Genomic DNA, 19,886 nt, shown 5'->3' with positions numbered 1-19,886 from the left:
AAGGAATTAAAGTATTTTCTCGTGTACTAACTCTAATGATTTTGTTAATAATATCTACTTTAGATGGAATATCAATGTGCAATATCTAAGGATTGGTTTATAAACGAAATCCACAAAATTTGGAGGTTCGGATCTACAGAAAGAATCCGAACCCATGTCTTTGAATGGAATACCAAATGAAGAAGGTTCAAGCTAAACATAAATAAGCTTATTTTTTTGTGATTTACGTAAATTATATGAGATTTTATCTAAGGATATTATTTCATTAAGCTTGTTCATATTATTTCTTGCATTTTTCGATGGAAATTTTTGATATTTAGTGAATATCGTTGTTCTGAAATTGTGTAAAATTTTATCAGAAAATTCATTTGCATTAAGAAATCAATTAAAAAAGAATGTTTTGACTTGAATGCTTTGGTCAGGATCGATTCTACAGCCATAGAATTCGAAGCATTTGGAAAGAAAGATTTACCTTTGGGAATAGTTAGTTTAAGCAGATAAATATAATAAGCTTAAGTAGCATTAAACAGTCACAAGTTACAGATGATCATGATAAAAGATTCGAGTTGTTCCACATTTACTCGCAATTAAAGATCATTTGAGAGAAGCAAAAGTTGGAGGAAATATTTTAATTTGTACAATATAAAAGGATTTTATTAGTTTATTAAGGAAAATAATTAGCCTTACTAATTTTCTCACATTTAAATAAATTTTTCATAAAGGCTGAAATTTAATTTGCGAATTAATTGATTCATTATTAAACTCAATTAATTATGGATGATAATTAACGAAGTTTTCTTTTGTATTCTGAATCTTGGGAATTAAGGTATTCTCGATTCTACATGAAGTAAATCGTTTATAATTAATTCTAAGAAAACGACTGGATAAAGTTGAAATTTTTATCGAGATTGGAAAGATTATTTATATATATATATATATTAATATTTTGTTTTTTTTAATTAAAATAATCTGATGAATCCGAATAAAGGACTTTTTACACCTCGAAGCAATTTCCAACTTGAAAATTCATTTAAAAGAGACTTATCAAAAGATTCACAAACAGGAAGCATACGTCGGAACAATTTTCTATGAATTCCAAATTGAAATTCTGCTAGACAAATTTCGCTAAAGGGATATTGAAGGATATGTGAAAGTTTAGTCTCGACACTAAATTAAATTATATAATTACATATATACGAGAAAAGCACTGATTTCATTCCCTGTTTAAGATGAAGAATGTTGTAGAAATAAATATAAAATTCATAAGAAAAATAATAATAATAATAATAAACAAAATATTATCTGAATGATAAAAGAAGCAGAAAATATTTTCAGTAAAACTATTTTTTGCTGGAAGGGAAAGCAAAACAGAGGATTCTTTGCGTGCATAGCGAATCCCGGATCATTCCAATTTTATGGACCATTTGAAGAATGGAACACGCGTAGGGGAGGAAGCAGATTGAGTGAGTGAACCTTTAATGGAATCCTAGAGGCGGAAGTATATTTAATATTTCACCCTTGGGGAAGAGAAATCTATTCTTCACTTAGCCATATCTCAAATATCTTGACAATATTTTAAGTAATAAACTATGATATGTAATATGTATATAGGAATTCAACTTTAAGAAAAAAATATATAATAATAATAATAATAATAGTGATAAAATATTTTCGATAAATGTAGAGAATCTTTTCTGGAATATTAAATTTTTAAATCTTCTTTCTTATAAAAAGAAATCATCAAGAAAATTATAAGTTGAATGTAATCGTTACAATTACTTTCGCAATTTTTATACCCGTTATTAAAGTATATTCGACTTAAAATTTTCCATTTATTTTTAAAGATAATTACATAGACGAGTAAATAACGATGCAACTTTTTGTCAAACTAATGATTAAACGAAGAAAAACACCTTTCTTGGAAACTCGATCTTAATGAAACTCTAAAGTAATAACGTTTGTACATAAGTAGGTATTTGTTGAAATTGTTAGTTATTACATTTATAATTACAGCATTTGTTCAGGTAAGAGCTGAAACCTTTGCGACTATCAGAAAACAAAGTATTGCACTGTATAGTCTTCTTAATTCCCACAACCCATCATTAAACAGAAGAGATACCCAATCAGGTATAAACTCGGATATTTTCTGAATGTCTGCTCTGTAATTACCTACTCTTTACTGTAATACCTCGTCCCATCTGATAAAAGGAATTCTCTTACTTACCATACGTCATTTTGCACTTCATACTTATTACAACGTCGTCAATTATTTCTTGTAGATACTAAGTAAATGAATCCATTCACAAAAGTAATGCACGATAAGTACTCGAAAAATTTACATACATTTCAATGATAATTGAAATTTTGACTTTATAAAAGTAATAAAAATTTTTATCAGTAATTACTTTTATATATTTTTCAATGATTAATTTATATAATTTTTAAATTCATAAATTTTATGTATTAATTTTACGCTTTTCTTTCTTAAAACGGAGCGTAAAAATGTGTCTAGACTTATGAATTTTTTTTCCCAGTTAGAGTGTTGCAGATTCCAAACATTCATTAATATGAAATATTAGAATTTCATTTTAAAAAATTAATAAAGTGAATAAAAACTTCGAGATAAGAGCTAAAGATAAGTAGAATATTTTTTTTATTTTTAGTTTTTTGAGAATAAAATAAAGAGATTTCACATATTTACCTGAATTTTTTTGATAATTGCTTTCATGTTTTCCGCTGTTGTAAACACCGATTAAAATAAAGAATCGAACAACTCAAATGTATACTTATTCTCATTTCTTATCCTATACTTTAGACATCATTTCCTTGCCTGTATCTATATTTTTTCATACTTTTGTCAAATATATAATCTGTAGTCTATCATAAACTTATCTATGTTTCTGAGACTATCATAAAACAGATTTTCAGTTACAGAAATGTCCATAAATTCTTGTTAGATTTTGAGATATATCCTTCCATAATATACACCGTGAATAGATCTAACAACAACGAAATATTGATTGACACAATCCATTTATTATTATTCCCCGAACATGTCATACAGAAGAATATATAACAAACTTTGTTAGAATGAAGAGAGGGTAAAAAATATAAAAAAAATATATCGATAATAATGTACAATAGAAGGTAAATCAACAAAAGTTATGTCGTTTCATTAAAGTGAATATCCAGTTCTCAAAATGAAACCGTATCATGCAGCCTATTGCCCTTTTATTATCGATTAACAATAATTTCATGCATAATACTTTTACGACTTTGTACAAATTTCGTATATATATACATATATACAGTGGAGTTAATAAGAAAACCGGGTAGTTTAGCTACAGAAATCGTGGAAATGGCGGCTAGTACAAAGGAAAGATCGTTAAAATGATTTGTTTTTGTTTTTAACTTCCTTTTTTTCTTCTTTTCCAGTCTTTCTCAGTGGGTAGTATGTACTTCGATATAATGACATCATCTGTAAAGAAACGTTTCGCAGTAGTGCGGTCTTTGATCTTGCGAATGTCACATCACGTCATTCGCCTCGTCACCGCCTAGCACGTGCTTGTGTGATGTTAAAAGGAAGAGGGGAAAAAAACCACCCTCTGTCGACCATCTGTCCACATTGCCATGTAAACACGTGTCTATTCACATCCCAACTATTGTATTGTAAGAGGATTAAATGATTTCGATGTCTTTGAGTAACTTTTTAGTGCATGGCTAAACTATTGATAAAACATTTTTGTATTCGTGTTAAAGGGATTTGTCGAGGCAAAATGGATCTAGCTTCGAAATCAATGAAATCTTAGGGGAATACTTTAACACGTACTACATCAAACTATATGCTAAAAACATTTAAATGTCGCGTTGAAAAATATTTACTTTTCGAATTAAGAAATTTCGAATTTTTTTTTTTTTTCCTTCCTCCTCTCTAAGCTTTCTAAAATTGAAAAACGTAAAAATAGAAAAGAGAAGAATAAAAAAATTTGACTAAACTTTATTATCATTTGTGTGTTGAATTCGGAAGAAAAGCGAAGCGGGATCGATGTCGTATGTTTGCGTGACATAACCTTGGACAAAACCAAATATCATGTAACCTATCCTCTGCACTAGAGTTTCAATTTAATCAGAAATTCACTTTTCAGTCAGTTACTGTTATGTTAGAAAAATTGAAAAGTTTGCCTTTGTTTCTTTACAGTTATTTTCTCGAGATTTTCTTTTCTACAGTAACAATAGAAAAATTCTTATTAGATCTCGACAACGGAGCGGATACAAATTCGTGATTAAATTAACAATTACTTTTAATTTTATTATCGTAAAATTAACTTCAAAGCACCATTAGAAATCTAAAGATTTTACAACATAAAACATTTACAAGAGAAAGCATTTCCTTAACAAGATAGAGCGGAGACAAAAGTAATGCAGTAAACAAGACAATGGAGTAGAGGGCCTCTATGAATCAAGATCCTAATTACCGTTTTAACTGGGTGTCCTTCTAACTTCCTCGCTACGAAATATTCTTAATTTATCGAGTACGTCAAGTACTTATTATAACAATATTAAGCAATTTAAAGTTATTCATCTTCTATTAAAAAATATATTTATTTATTTGTTTATTTATTATTTCTCTTACTCTAAAAAACTTAATTAACAATGATTTATTGTTGGTTGTAAACTATAAATTTCTAAGTTTTATAAGTATAAAATGATCGCAATTACTTATTAGAATTAAAGTTTTAAAAGTTTAGCTACAGACAGATAATTTGGAGGAGTATTTTATTTAGTTTTTCCTTTAAAAAATCGTGTAGCGATCTTATAAAGTTGAAAGTAACTAGTAACGTAAATAGTGTAAGTCGAAGGTAAAAGACAATAGTTAATTGCAACGATTATGTGACTTGTCAAGATAGAGATGACAAAAATCGTCCAGTTCCTGTCAGTTTAAGGCGTTATATTAGCTGCCATGTCAGCGGATGTAGAGGTAATTGGAAGTAGAAGGACTGTTGCTACACCTAGACTAATCTCTGGGGGGCAACATCACACGCTGTTTCTACAAATCGAACGGGACGGGAGATTGACAAAATTGTTCCCTAGCTCGAACCTAACTTGTAAACATAAAATTAATGTAAGCACAGAGAAAATTTGTCTTTATTTCGAGTGCTTACTCTTCACTCGATATACCGAAACGCATTAATTTCCTGTATTATAAAATAGGTGACGAAGAATAACACCCCACCTCTAAAATATACACTCGTGTTATAATTTTCATTTAAGTTATTAAATCTGTTAAAATACCGTCTTAACAAATGCAGAGTACATTTATTATTATTATACCGGTTTATTAAATTACGCTAACAAATTCGTTTACGCATGTAAGTAGAGGGGTTATAATGCGGAATTTTTCGTCGGATAAGTAAGGAAGAAAATTAATTAAAGAAAGAGGAATTAAACAGGAAAAAAATGACGAAGTTTGATAAAAACGAATCCAATTTTTGTTATTTTAATCTCTTAATAAAAATATCAATTGAAATTTCCGCAGTATAAACAAGCAAACAAACATCAATCTACTGTTAATTATGTATGTGAAAGAGGTAGAAGAGATATATAGAAGCCGGAATTACCCGGATGTAAATATTCTGTTACAGCTGGAAATCGTTTATTCATGAGAACGTCGAAAAATCCATCGACGTCGTTCTCATACGATTGACGAATTATGTGCATATGCATATCGAAAACAACTGCCTTTTGTAACCCATTTTATATCGTGACTGATATGCATCCTAACGTGGTTTTTAAAGAATGAGCTATGAGAGCCAATATTATAATTCTAAATAATGATTTAAGAGAAATTGTCATCGCTTCTGATATATGACAGCTTTAAATGTTATTATTTTAGTATCCGATGACTGTTTGATTGATGTCTGTTGAATTAATTTATGTAAAATCACTATAGGAGCACAATGCACGATATTTACTGTTTGTTATGTATTTTGCATAACGCCTTTGAGAATTTCATTTGTCGGAAATGCTCTTAATTCTACATTTTCAGAAGGAAATTTTGATAAAATAATGTTATACCGATGTAAATAATGGGAACGAAGGAATATTTTATGAACTTTTTTTTGCATATTATTTAGCATATTAAATACTTTCAGCAGTTGTTCTGGTGATTCTGAAGCATTTGTCCTTAAAAAATTAAGAATGTTTTAGTTTTTTAAAAAATTATTATTTTTAAAATTTATAAAAAATTCAACTTTTTTCAATATTGCTTCAAAAAACTACAAAAATTCAATTTTTCAACGTTATTCTTCGACATTTAGAAACATTTTCAACGTTGAAAAAGTACCTTTTCAATATTTAAAACATATTTTTGACATTTTTTAGATATTGAAAAAGTATTCTTTTTAAAAAAACATTCAAAAACGCAAAATTATTTCAAGAACATAAATCTAAATTTAAAAAAAAAATAAAGATTTGTGCGCATGACTTAGGTTGAAATTTTCAAATTATTCTGGAAATTGCGGAAGAAATTTCTTTGCAAAATATGTGCTTAATGTAATTACGTTGGAAAGAGAAGTTCGAAAAGATACAAATGATTGGAACGAGATATTAAATGAGATATAGTCGAAATCTAATACAGCAAAGTCAATACAGCATTGGCTTAACTGGCTACAGACAGACTATCCAATGTCCAATTGATTCTTTTTCTGGATTTTTGCCTGCAACTCGGGAACACGTGACCAGCTGATTCACCAGATCGTTACATTTGATACGAGGGGGAGATAGAGATTGAATGAATCAATGAAGCATAATTTTCTCTTTGGATAACGTCTGCCAAATTTTGTAATTTGTATTTATCGAAAATGCCGATCGTGCTTTTAAAATTAATGCCCGCTCTTCTCTAAGATAGCGGATAAATTATGGTACTAAATGATTATTTATGACGAAACATGGAAGATTTTTTCCTCCTTTTAGAAAAGTCTAGCTATATTTTGATAAAATTCTAAATTTATTGGTGAATTTTATCACTTAATCTTTAAACTAATACAACTTTGATAAAGTATAGTTTAATTATAATTAAGTTTTAAGTGTAAAATTGTTTTATTTCATAAATTAAAAGCAATTTTTGGCATTGTAAAAATCTTCCCCCAAAAATATGCAAATTACATCTTCAAATCTCAATTGTAAAAAAATTTTCAAGATTACATTCTTACATATCAAACCATAAGTCAGATATAAAAGGAAGTATTCATGAAAGAATTTTAATGATAATTAACATACATTAAACCGTGTCTACGTCCTAGTTTATCCACATTTATCTTGACTAACTGCAATGTTAAAATTCAAAAAGAAAAAGGGGGAAGAAAAACTTTAAAAGGGATGAACTTTTTACACAAAAATCTTTACATTCGAACAGATTGTTATTCTGATTTACCAAAAGAATCCATCAGATGGAACCTTTCCTTCTCCATAAAGGAAATTTCGAACTACCTGTGGAGACTGGGTCGATACGTAACTACCTCCAACTTATCTACCCTGTTATGATTATCAGATAGATATGGTCTTTATCTGGAATCTTCTCGTCAGACAGTCTCGTGAAACGAAATTTTGGTGTAACTATACTCCGGATAACGACATTGCAAGAGTACAGACAAGCAGAAAGTCATTATCCAATTAAGCAAAGTAGAACACTTACTACTAGAAAACTTGTCTTTCTTTTTTTCCTTAGTTAGTATTTACCAATTGCTTACTTTGTAAAGTAAACAATAGAATATTTTACCGGATTAAATTTAAGCATTTTAGCGTAATAATAATAATAATAATAATAATAATGTTTTTTAAATTATAATATCTCATTTTAAGCAAACAAATAAGAAAATTAGCGATAATTAAACAAGAGACTCAATCAGGCTGTTTATTGCAGCGTAAATAGAGAATTAGTGAGATCTTTCTAACACGTCATCGATCTTTTGCCTTATAGTACACTATCCGTGTGCACATGCGCTGTTGATTATCACGCCTGATGACTTGTTCGATAACAAGCGAAGAGAAATCCGTGACTTGATCCTTGAGCATCAAGACTTAAGAGAAACAGTTTGCTGCAGGCGCAATATTCTCTCCCTCTACACAACACTACACGACAATAATAACGCTTACTTATTTATTATCTAACAGGGAAAAAAGAAAGGGTAAGAAAAGCCGACTTTTCAAACTGTAAACTAATTTTATATCTTTTCTACAATACATATTCTCTTCATTTTTCGTAGCTTATATGTTATCGCCATATCCGTGGATCTGAGCGCGTAATTATCCTCACACCCCCTTTTTTCTCTCTTAAGATACTTTGAAGAAGTATAAGTGGATCGATCACTTATTGATAAATGAAGTCGTAATTCCCAAAATTACTTTCATCTATGAAGTGGAGAAAGTACCGCTCTACATCAAAGAACCAACGTCACACGCTATCTATACGCACCAATGCTAATTACTATTAAGTCTCACACCCCTTCCTTATTAGCGGTTGATACTAAACAAAGTTTATAAATATTATCGTTCATTCAGTTTTTAATCTGTTTGAACGCTTTGAGAAGCTCAGAATCGGGAATTTTTTAAATTATTCTTGTTCCAAACTATAGAATCTTTGTACCTATAACAACTGATTACTGTTACAAAACCTTCAGCGTATATTTTTAAGTGTAATATTAAATTTTATTTTATTTTCTAACCTGTTTCTGACTACATAAAATATTCCTTTATGTGTAATTAAATCTACAAGCTTTTAAAACCCCGATCTAAGCAACACTTTTCCAATCACAATTCAAAAAAAGAGGAAGAGAAAATAAGTTTAAAGCATCGAAAGATGTTAAAACTCTTTAAAAAATTCTCGAAGTATAAACTTAAATAATTTATTATGTAAAAAATCTCGAGTATAAATAAGTGAAATCATGGCGCCATTTCTTGTTCGAGTTAAAAACAGAAACGAACAAATTTAAACAGGGAATAAACAAGTTTAAACGTAAATAAATTTCTAATTTACTTCGTATGTTTATTTCTTAGCATAAGACTTATATTATGACGTTTCCTTCATTCACTTTTAAAAACTTTTTTCCTGTTTATTTGAAAAGTCTCAATGTTAAATTTTACAAAAGGTTTTGCATAGCGAATGAGAGTTGAAAAATTCGTACAAAAATTTATTTTAATTTTTTTCTTTTTAGAAAATATTACAAGTAAAAATATTCTTCAAATATATTAATTTTTAAACAACCTTTACTTCTTTTTATCTCATTTTTACACGGGTTAAGAAATGAAAATTTTCTAGAAGAATTTGTTAGAATAATATATTTTTCGAATATTTCAAAATTTTTAAAACTATATTAATATTTATAAAAGGTGTAAGAGTGTAAGAATATATATATATATAATTTTTTTAACCGACACTTATCGAGAAGTTATGACTTGAAAAAAGTCAGTAACGCATCATTTAATCTAAGGATTATATTAATAAATAATAAGAAAAAATTGTTTTCCTTCTCTTAACAGTATAGGAACTATCATATTATGCAATGTAGAATATATATCTTTGACTGCATCCGGTTTGTTATTGCCCCTTTTTTAGGCTCTCTCCCTCTTATCACTTCAACTATTTTATATTGTTAGAATATCTTTTAAGTTTTCTGCTACAATATAAAGTGTTTAGTTGGTCTACTAAAAATGTCTAACTCAAAAGATAACATTATTTACAATTTCTTCGCTTTACTCTGATGTAGCTCGTTAGTTTTATGTTGTCCAAACTAAATGGATCGATTAAATCGTTCTCACAAGTATGTGGAATCTTTTTTCACCCCCATTCCACTGTCCATAATGGACTTTCTGAAAGTGACTATAATTTCTTCCCCCTTTTTTTCCTGTAAAGTAATAAGTTTGAAGATCATATACAAAATTTTTCTTAGAAGCTAAAGCGCCTTTGGGTTAAAATAACAACGTTTAAACCACAGTTAATAACAATTACTACTCCCTTAATGTGTATAAAACTTCCGAAAAAAAAAGAAAAAATGGCAGCTTTTCAGAAGTAAACTTATAAAATAAATTATTTTCAAAGTGTGAAGATGTTTTTGGGTATTATTATTATTTTTTTATAATTAATAAACAGCGATTAAAACGTCTCAGATACAATTAAAAATATACACAAGCACCATACCGGATAGTGTATTAGTAAACATACATAAAAGAATATGGCTATAAATTAAACCATTGTTTTAAAAATACAAAGCACTTCTTTTGTTAACACTTAATGAAAATTAAGAAAAACCGAATTTTGAAAGACTTTTATTTACAACATTTGGGTACTTATAATTAAATTCACTTATAAGAAAGCACAAAAAGTCTCAGTCTCTCTCTCTCTCTCTTGTTTTTTTATCTTTCATTATTTCATCATTGTCTTTAGTATAAAAGTTAATTATTTAAATCTAAAAGAAAAATGGCGGATGGAGTTAGTAATTTCTTTTTTAACTAGATTTTCTTTGAAACTTTTGTTATAGTTTGAATAATTTTTCCTGTTTTCTTGGTTGCATTATTCGATGCCGAATCGAATCACTAGAACCAACAAGAAATGGAAGGATCAAATCGAATCACGTGGCAGGAGGCAGGCCATCGGCGCCAATGTGGGTAAAAGGGCCCACGTAATCACCTCAAGCGAGCAATCGATAGTGTAACGTACTGATTACACCCCAGTAACTGTTGATTCCACTTCCATGCAAAGATAATATGTATGATAGAACAACGTGCGATAAGTCTGTGGTTTTTCTTGATTCGTATGTAATTTTGTAGAAACTTTTCTAAATAACTAAATGAAAAAACAAATTTTTATCAACTATGTTACAAGTTCGTTATGCACTTGCCTATCAAATTACACAGAATTTCTAAGAAATAACTTAGATTCGTGAGAAGATTGTAATATGTATTAAATTAAATTTTCATTCGTATACAAATGATTTAATACATATTCAAACGTTGTAAATTAGATTTTAAAGTAAAATCTTAAATCCGTTTCGATTCTAAGACGTTACTTCAATAATATAATTCATAAATATTTTACGATATAACATTCCTAAATGCTTTAAATTGTAGAATTTATAGTATTAAATGTTTATATTTACTAAATTTATTAAATAAATCAGGGGAAAAGGTGATGAAATTCTTTAAAAATACACTTTAAGATAAACAATTTGCACTTTAAAGTAAGTTTTTCCCTAATTTTATTTGCATTTCTTAACAAATTATACAGGCTCAACCTATTAACAAAGACTTTACATTAAACTAAATCGATTCAAGGTAACAAAATTAAATTTTACAAATATTTATAGTAAATACTAATATTTAACTTAATTTTTAAGTAAATGTTATATTAATTTATTATTTCTCAAACTTTTATTTTTTTACTGGACGATCGCCGTTTGAACGTAATGAAAGATGGCAAGATTACTGGAGAACTGCTTATAAATAATGTATTCTTCTTTGAATATAACATAAAAATACCACTAATATTTAAGTAAATAAGATTATTCAACCAGTGGGTCGCGATCTACATTTGTTAATCCCGCATACTTGAATTAGGAACGAGATTATTATAAAATATCGTAAATATTTCCATGTATAATTGTAATTTATGCTTATTCTTAACGAATAAATAAAAGTCTTACTTTAAATTAAAATAATTAAACAAATTATAATTTTTCTAATTTTCTACGCTTTACTGAACTTAACCTAAAGCTTAAAAATAATGGATCTCGTAAAATATTCCAAGTATAGAACCCATACATTATCAACGTTTACCGTAGATATAAAATTAAAACAAGTAGAGTGACGTTAATTTTCGACTAAACTTCAGATTATATTACATATTTTGTCATATCTGAAATTTTTATGGATTAACGTTCGCGATTTTGATAACTAAGATTTAATAACGCAGACTAAACGATAAGAGATGCAATCTTTCTATTAATACTTAGAAAAATTGCTTATTTAATCACAATTTATAGCTTAAATACAGCAAAAAAATATAAAAAAGTGAAATTTCTAATAATTTTAAACGTAAATTTTTCAACGTTCATAAACTGTGAAAATCGAATTATTTAACAATAAGCTTCCAATGTTTTATCGTAGGAATTCTTCATATTCTCGCTGTTAAAAAGTAATTTCGAATATATTTTTTAAGTTTTTTACGTTGTAAATTGATGATTAAATCTCTAGAGAAGTTTAACAAATCCAGTATTTAAGTTTTGTGATCAAGAACGTGATAAGAAGGTTTAAAGTCACGATCGTGTCTGGTAATTACATTTTCATACAGCGATTAGGATAAATAATGATATTGTAAAGGAATTTCGTTAACTATTCCTTTCCTATATTTATTGATTATTAATTATTACATTTAATTGCTTCGAAAGCAAAGATCCATTAATCTGATGAATCGTCCTATGGTGTAAATAGCCAACACGATATCGAAGATTAACGTCATTTATTCGCACACTACGCACAACACTACATGTGTATAAGTACATACATTAAATTATCACACTTTGTCCCATTCATAGAAAGCATTCTTCGATTGTTTTTTTTTCTCTTTCTTTCCCCAAATTATAGTCTACTGGGCTTTATTTAATAATTGTGCAGTAGTCTGAGTGTGAGCTGATAATTGTTTTTTCTCCTATTTTTTTACTTTATTTTTTTTTATCAAATTATCACTCGAAAAATTTCATTAGAGTGAAAGCATTCTCAGATTACGTGGGGAAATCATTGATAAATGTATTATTATTTTAATTTATCATAATTTAAAGACGATTTAATGTTAAAAAATTGATTTTAATATATTTAAATTAAGTAAAATATATATTATTTTATTCCAGATGATTCCAATTTAAAATAATTTTTTTAAATTTTCGTATAAGAGTATATTTAACTTAATTTTTTTTTAAATATAAATATATTTCTTTACATTTCCTTCGAAGAGAATTATTTAAATTAAAAATATATATATATATATAAATTACATCATTTATTTAAATTAAACAATAAATAAATTGCGTATTTATAAATAATTACAGACATTTCTTTTTATATATATATAAATTTTAACAAACTGAATACAAAAAAAAAGTAAAGAAAATATAAAAGTAAATAAACTTTCATTTTTATTAATTTATATTTATTTTTATAGCTTTAAAATATTATCCTTATTTTGATTCAATAAAATCATAGTTGCACTTCAAGTTATTAAATTTCTGTAGAAAGGAATATTTGGTTTTATTTCTAATCTAAATGTATTATAACTTTACATTTATTGTAAATCCTTTATTCATAAATATAACGCTAAAACTTTAAAAACTTTTCTACAATTTTAATAAGTGATGAAGTTATTTGCAATTCAAAAATACTAAAATATATATATATATTCTAATTGGAAAATTTTAAAACAGAAAAATATTCTATAAAATAATTTCTTTTTATTAAATGTATTATAAACTTGAAGCATAAAATTCGAGTGAATTAATTGAAAACAAATAATAAAAACTTTTATATTAGAGAATATTTATTAAATATATATATATAGATTTATTTTATCATAAAATTTTTTTATTATAGTTATAAAAATTGGTTAATTTTTACGATCAAGTAAGTCAAAAGAGTCGAGCGATTATTATAGTTAATATTCATGCAATCATTAATAATAATGAAATAATTTATCCGTATCTGCGTGAATATTATATATAGCTTTTAATTTTATTTTTCTATAAAAGCACGAATAAGCTTTTAAGCATAAGTATAAACGAATGAGAGGAATGAAAAGCTAGATAAGAGACTCTTTTTGATTGACGCGACACTCCCTTTCTCCACACTACATGCATGTCTTTGCATGCCCGTGTCGGTCCCCCCTATCGTGTGGCTTTTCGCAAAAACACGAACTACCAATGTCGTTAACCTCTACTTTGTTATTCTATATCTATTCGTTGTTAAAAGTTTTCCATAAAAGAAAGAATATTTTCAGAAAAATGGAATTAAAAAAATGATGGCGAAACACACGAAACTCCCTTATAAAAGTTTGGAGTTACAATTGAAAGAGTGTTAGACATTTCAATGTAAATAATCAGTAGAAAGAAAAAAGAAAAACACTTCTAAGTAAAAATAGGAAAACGTTTGTTCCTTCCTATATGAGAAAATAAAAGGAAATTGCTTATTATTTCTTATGCGACACGTCTAGCCACCCTCTTATATCTGCTTTACTAACATTAACACTTCTTACTGAAGAAAACAGCAATAAAATGTCCATGTTATAGATAAGATGACGTAATAAACCGTACATTTTCGTACAGATAGATATAAAAATATCGTGTTATTTACTATATATGGGTATGTAATATGATCCGAAAAGAATTTATTTCCTTTATGAAAACACTAAGAAAATAAATTAAACCGCGTCGTTTCGGAATAATTAATTGTAAAATAAATATAAAGAGTGCTGCAGCTTTCTAAAATGGTCCAACTAAACAAGTGGATGTATATATATATATATATATATTTTTTGTACCTGTAAAGATACGATAAATCACAAAAGATTGGTAGAATACGAGTGGAACTGACACCTGTACTCTCTGGTGTGGATACTTCATTCCCCTCCCCTCTGCTAATCCATTTCAAGTTTTCCTACTCGCGTACAGACAGCGAGATTCCCTTCTTTTCTGTTAAGTCTTCAATTATATGTCACAACACGTTATCTATTTTAGATGTACACTAAGTGCTTACCAACAACTGAGCTATTATATTCCCCACATTCAACTATGGAATTTGTATAACTAAAACAACATCTATTCTTCGAAACCCATTTCTTGAAATCTTCTCTTCTAAGAAAAATTTTTATTTATATCTCTCACCTGAATAAGCGAACCGAAAGAAACTACTCCACATTCGACTATACACACGTTAAATTTCAATGGTTTCGTTTACTTGATGATATGAAAATTTTAATTAATTAATTCTTTAAAAAAATTATAACAAAATGTTTCATACTTTTTCTGTTGATTTTAGTAAAGAATAAAGTCGAATTTGGTGCGGTTTAACTTTAACACATCTCTAAATATACAAGCTAAAAGTTAGTTTTTTGGGGGGAAATATATACGAAGTAACATCTTTAAGTTCCAAAGTTACCATATTTTGTATAAATGATGTTTCGCGCCAATTGTACCATACACAAAAACGGAAAAAAATGGTAATTTTGCAATCCATACAACAATCCCGTAAGAAAGTAATAATCTAGTAGAAAAGTAATTAAAGTGAGGTCTTACCTGGTGGCTTCCAGTTGTAGATAGATGAAAGATCGTTCCTATAGTTAGCAAATAGGGATGTATGCGGATAAAGCGCCTGCAGAGTTCTATAGCGAACCGAAGACTGACTGCTAACCGGTCGTTCTACCGGGGTTGATGTGGAGTTTGTACGAAAGACGGCGCTGTACAGCTTACCCAGCTAACGGTTGATCCTAATAATACAGAGAGGTAGGGAAGGATGTGTCAAAGAAAAAAAAGAGAACTCACATGCTACCATTAGGATAAATCAAACTGTAGTAAACTGTTACTATACGCTTTATCTGAAAGGAGAAACGGTTTGTTTATAATTTCACAAAAATATAATTTTTTATACATTACAATACACAAAGTACTATCATTTATGAAGAAGTTTTACCCTTTTATTCCATTCAAAATAACGATCTTGTAGCGTAATATGCAATCATTTTTTAAATGAAATTAAAACGCGTAAATGTCTTATTTGCATACGTTTTAAAAAATATTTTTTTTTGTATTTGTTTTTAATTAATTATTCACTGTTATTCGATGGTGAATAATTTTAAACATTCCGTAAATAACGCGCTTAGAGCAAATATTTTTACGATTTTTAAGCAGAATTTCTAATGGAAGAATCGACTTTAATTCCTGAGTAAAAAATGTTTTGAATAATTCATTAAATTCAGAAAATGCCCATAAAATTTTATTTTAGACGAATTATCGAGCCAAAAGTTGTTGAACCTTACAATGAGACAACCGAATAAATCATATGCAATTACGCTTTATGCAAGAATTGATCATACGAATTACACGAATTATAATGCAACCACAATGATTTTCAGTGTAATTTAATAAGTTTGAAGATTGATAGTTGATTAGAATCATATATTTTAATAAAAATCTATTTTATTTTTGATAAATTTTTGTTTAAAAAATTTATCAGTTAGTGTAACAGAATTATTACAGTGTATTAATACATTACAGTCTTGTCGTAGGTTATCGTATTTTAATTACTTTAATGCTCATTATTTTGATACTTATTTATGATTTTTACTGGCTGTAAGTTTTATAAACTTTAAATTAATTAAATAATAATAATAATTGAAATATGAAACACGAAATAATTATCTGCGGTGTTTTATTCATCATCAGATATACTCTTATGCCGATGGTATTTACTATGATATGGTTTCTTAGAACCAATAATTGGATTAAATATTGAAATCTATGAAAGTTATGCTAGCTTATAGTAACTAAATACGTTGCTATCAGTTCCAAGAACTTATCTTTTAACCAGTTAATGCCAATTATAATAAATAAAACTAAACAAAACACTATAAAAGTGTCTTAAAGTATATAAGTATAATTTATGTAAACTTGTATAAGACTTTAATTATACAAGAGAGAATTAATAAAGATTATATATAATTTATTCTAATTAATACACTTCTATATTATTTTTTGAAACATTATAACAAAGTTTTATATGTTTAAATATATTACACAGGAAGAAAATAATGTAAAAAAAGTGTTCTTACGTTTACTAAATCTATATTTTAAAAAAATCATTAAATATATGTTTCATTGAATATTATCGATTATAAAACTTTTAAAGACTAGCAATGACGATATAAGAATCACATTAAGTTATATTTTTAACCTTAACATAAGTAGATAAATTGATTTTATTGATAGAAAAATAGAGAACAGTCACCATTAAAAGTTGTTTCATACTTTAAAAAAGACCTCAAATAATCTATTAAATATGTAAATTAAAATTTCTATAATATAAAACTTTTTTATTAAAGACGTAAATAAATCTTATACCATTAAAAATAACGCTATTAAACTGTGATTAATTAAATCAATTAAATCGTATGTTAATTAATTTTTCTCCTCTAATTAACGTTTTATTCGATTTTATCATATATTTACGATTTTTACATAGCGTTAATTAATACACATTTTTACTTAACGCCGTTAAAATTATTACATAAAATAAAATATATTTATGTAGATAAAATAAATATAGAAATTTTTTCGGTGTTATCTAGAATCTTAATCATAACAATTTTTTTTTTTTTTTTTTTTTTTGATATAATGGTGACGAATATGGATCGACATCCATCGAGTTAGAGCAGAACACAAGTGACTCGAATGACTTCAGTACTGTACCTGTACTTTTAAGCTTTAGCCAAACGATCGACCAACAAAATCGTAAAGTTTATTTACGATAATTTCAGGTGTTGAGCGGCTTTCTACTGTCAGGTGACCGTGTATACTCACGCCACACGTTGTAGACTCGTAAACAGGAGCGTGTTGTAAAGTACACAGTTTAAAGGCCTCCCTTATACTGTCTGGTTTCCGCTATATCTCTCGTCAGTGTAGTTCGATCGGTCGTTAGAATTGACAAAATGTAGCGAAATCACCTCAGACAAGACTGAAATGGTTTTCTTTTTGGTTATATTTTATTTAATGTTTAATGACATCTGCACTCTGCTTCTGCAATACTTCTTCTCTGGATGAAAAAATTTACTTTAAATAATATTTTTGGCTACATTTTTTTTACTATCGAATAATATATATATAAGTAAAAAAACTTACGTTTTAAAAAGAAACCACCGATCTAATATTCGTATTACTTTTACTAATTCGATTATTTTTAGATGCAACTTTAAGTATGTAATGTTATATCTCAGATGGAAAAAAACGAGAAAATAATTTTTTTAATAAAATAAATTTCTTTAATTCAGATTTTTTCCACATCTTAAAAAATATATATTTTTTCTTCTATATATAAAATGCAATAAATAAGTTTTTCCAGCCTATAAATAAATATAGGCTTTTTTATTTTTTCGTTGAATGAATAAATAATATCGTTCCAGCGTGTGCTATAATGGAATTAATATCAAAATTTAGAAAACGTATTAAAATATTTCGTCAATTTACAAAATAAAATAATAATAAAAATTAAATGACTATTTATTAAAATGTTAGGAAATTTTTATGATTCATATATATGTATGTGTTTTTTAATGTAGAAAAATATATAAAGAAATATAATTAATATTTATTTTGTTTGCAATTAATTTCCATGTCTTATTAGTTATTTATCTATTCGTCTAACTTTAATTTAAATTGCCTAAAAACAAACGATGAATCACGTAGAATACATACGACTCAAAAAAAAAAAAAAATTGCTGCTGATGAACGTTTTTAGACCTTCATCTTTCTGAATAAGAATAGAATTAGCTATGTAAATCTTAATTTTATATATTTTTAAATTAATTTTACATTTTTTAAAGTATTAAACTTTCATACATGACTTGAAAATATGCTAATAAAAAGTAAATGATAAATTTATACCTATTCTATACACAGAAGTCGACTATAAAAAGTTTTTAGATCATATTTTACGATTAATTTATAAAATATTTTTTAAATGAAAATTTTTAATGTAAAGAGTAATAATAAAAATATTTATTTTACTATTTTTATAAATAATTTTTGAGAGAATCAGTCTATAAAAGTGATTTTTCGAAAAAAAGTATTAAATTATGAGTTATAATTTGAATTCGAGAGCAAATTCTTGTATTTTGTTTCGTTATACAATTTTTAATTTTAATTTTCTTTCGATTTTTTAATTACAAAATTACGATTATATTTATATTCGTTTCAATCTAATTTAATGTCTTCATCTCGCAATCAGTAGTTCGCGAGCTCCTCTACGTGCAAGTATTTTTAATGCTTTTATAGCGGCTTATTAAAGAAAAAAGTTTGGTAAAAGCTATGCTGTATTAATTAAAATATAAATAAAATAAATTTTAAAATGCTTATTAATAAAATGTATTGAAAATTGGAAGAAACAGTTTATTCATATTGAATTGATATCATGAAAGAGACTTTCGTAATTATGAAGTTAACAACCCTTTCTTTATCTTAACTTCAAATACATTTGAAGCAAATGATACATCATTTCTTTTAGATTCTACCCTCCGGATGCATTCCAAATATTTCAATAAGGTTTATATTTAATCATTCATTATTACACTTAATGGATTTAAATTTCGTCATTAATGAATTAGAAAAGAAGGACTTTGTGTAGTTTGGGTAAAGTTTAAGCTTTTCTTAACAATTGATCCACATTTGAGAAGATGTATTGATCCATCTATCCACCAAGATAGACATCTGCAATATAATAAATAATTAAACTGATGACATGAATAATGAGGATCTTCCTTTTCGCTAGTATTCCTACATGAAATAAATAAACACATTAATATGCATGTTACATTTTATTAAACATTTAATACCGTAAATATAGTAGAATATATTTAAAGAGAAAAATTTCAAAAATTTGATAATATTAAAAACATATTTTTAAACCTAAAAAATTTCTCGTGTAACCTTTTAAAGTATAGATTTCAATATAGGATATATGAAATCGACTTGTAGACTCAATAAACACAGCTTATAACTAATATCTACACCTTATATACAGTATCTATAAAAACCATCAGAATTTTCGAAAGACGTATCTAAATCACAGGAATATAGGAA

At 27.0% G+C, this 19,886-nt stretch overlaps 1 protein-coding gene across 4 annotated transcripts in view; it reads right to left on the bottom strand.

Moving 5' to 3' along the window:
• Positions 1 to 15,462, bottom strand: part of LOC136968169 (teneurin-m-like) — a 257,304-nt gene extending 241,842 nt beyond the window's left edge. For all 4 annotated transcript variants that reach the window (XM_067262136.1, XM_067262137.1, XM_067262140.1 and 1 more), the window contains exon 1: positions 15,333 to 15,462. The gene's annotated coding sequence lies outside the window, so the exon portion shown is untranslated. The remainder of the gene's footprint in view (positions 1 to 15,332) is intronic.
• Positions 15,463 to 19,886: the final 4,424 nt, after the last annotated feature.

This window comes from Centruroides vittatus, unplaced genomic scaffold (assembly GCF_030686945.1).
Source record: "Centruroides vittatus isolate TY-2023 unplaced genomic scaffold, ASM3068694v2 contig_1408, whole genome shotgun sequence".
NCBI lineage: Eukaryota > Metazoa > Arthropoda > Arachnida > Scorpiones > Buthidae > Centruroides > Centruroides vittatus.
This window is presented reverse-complemented; position numbering and strand designations above follow the sequence as displayed.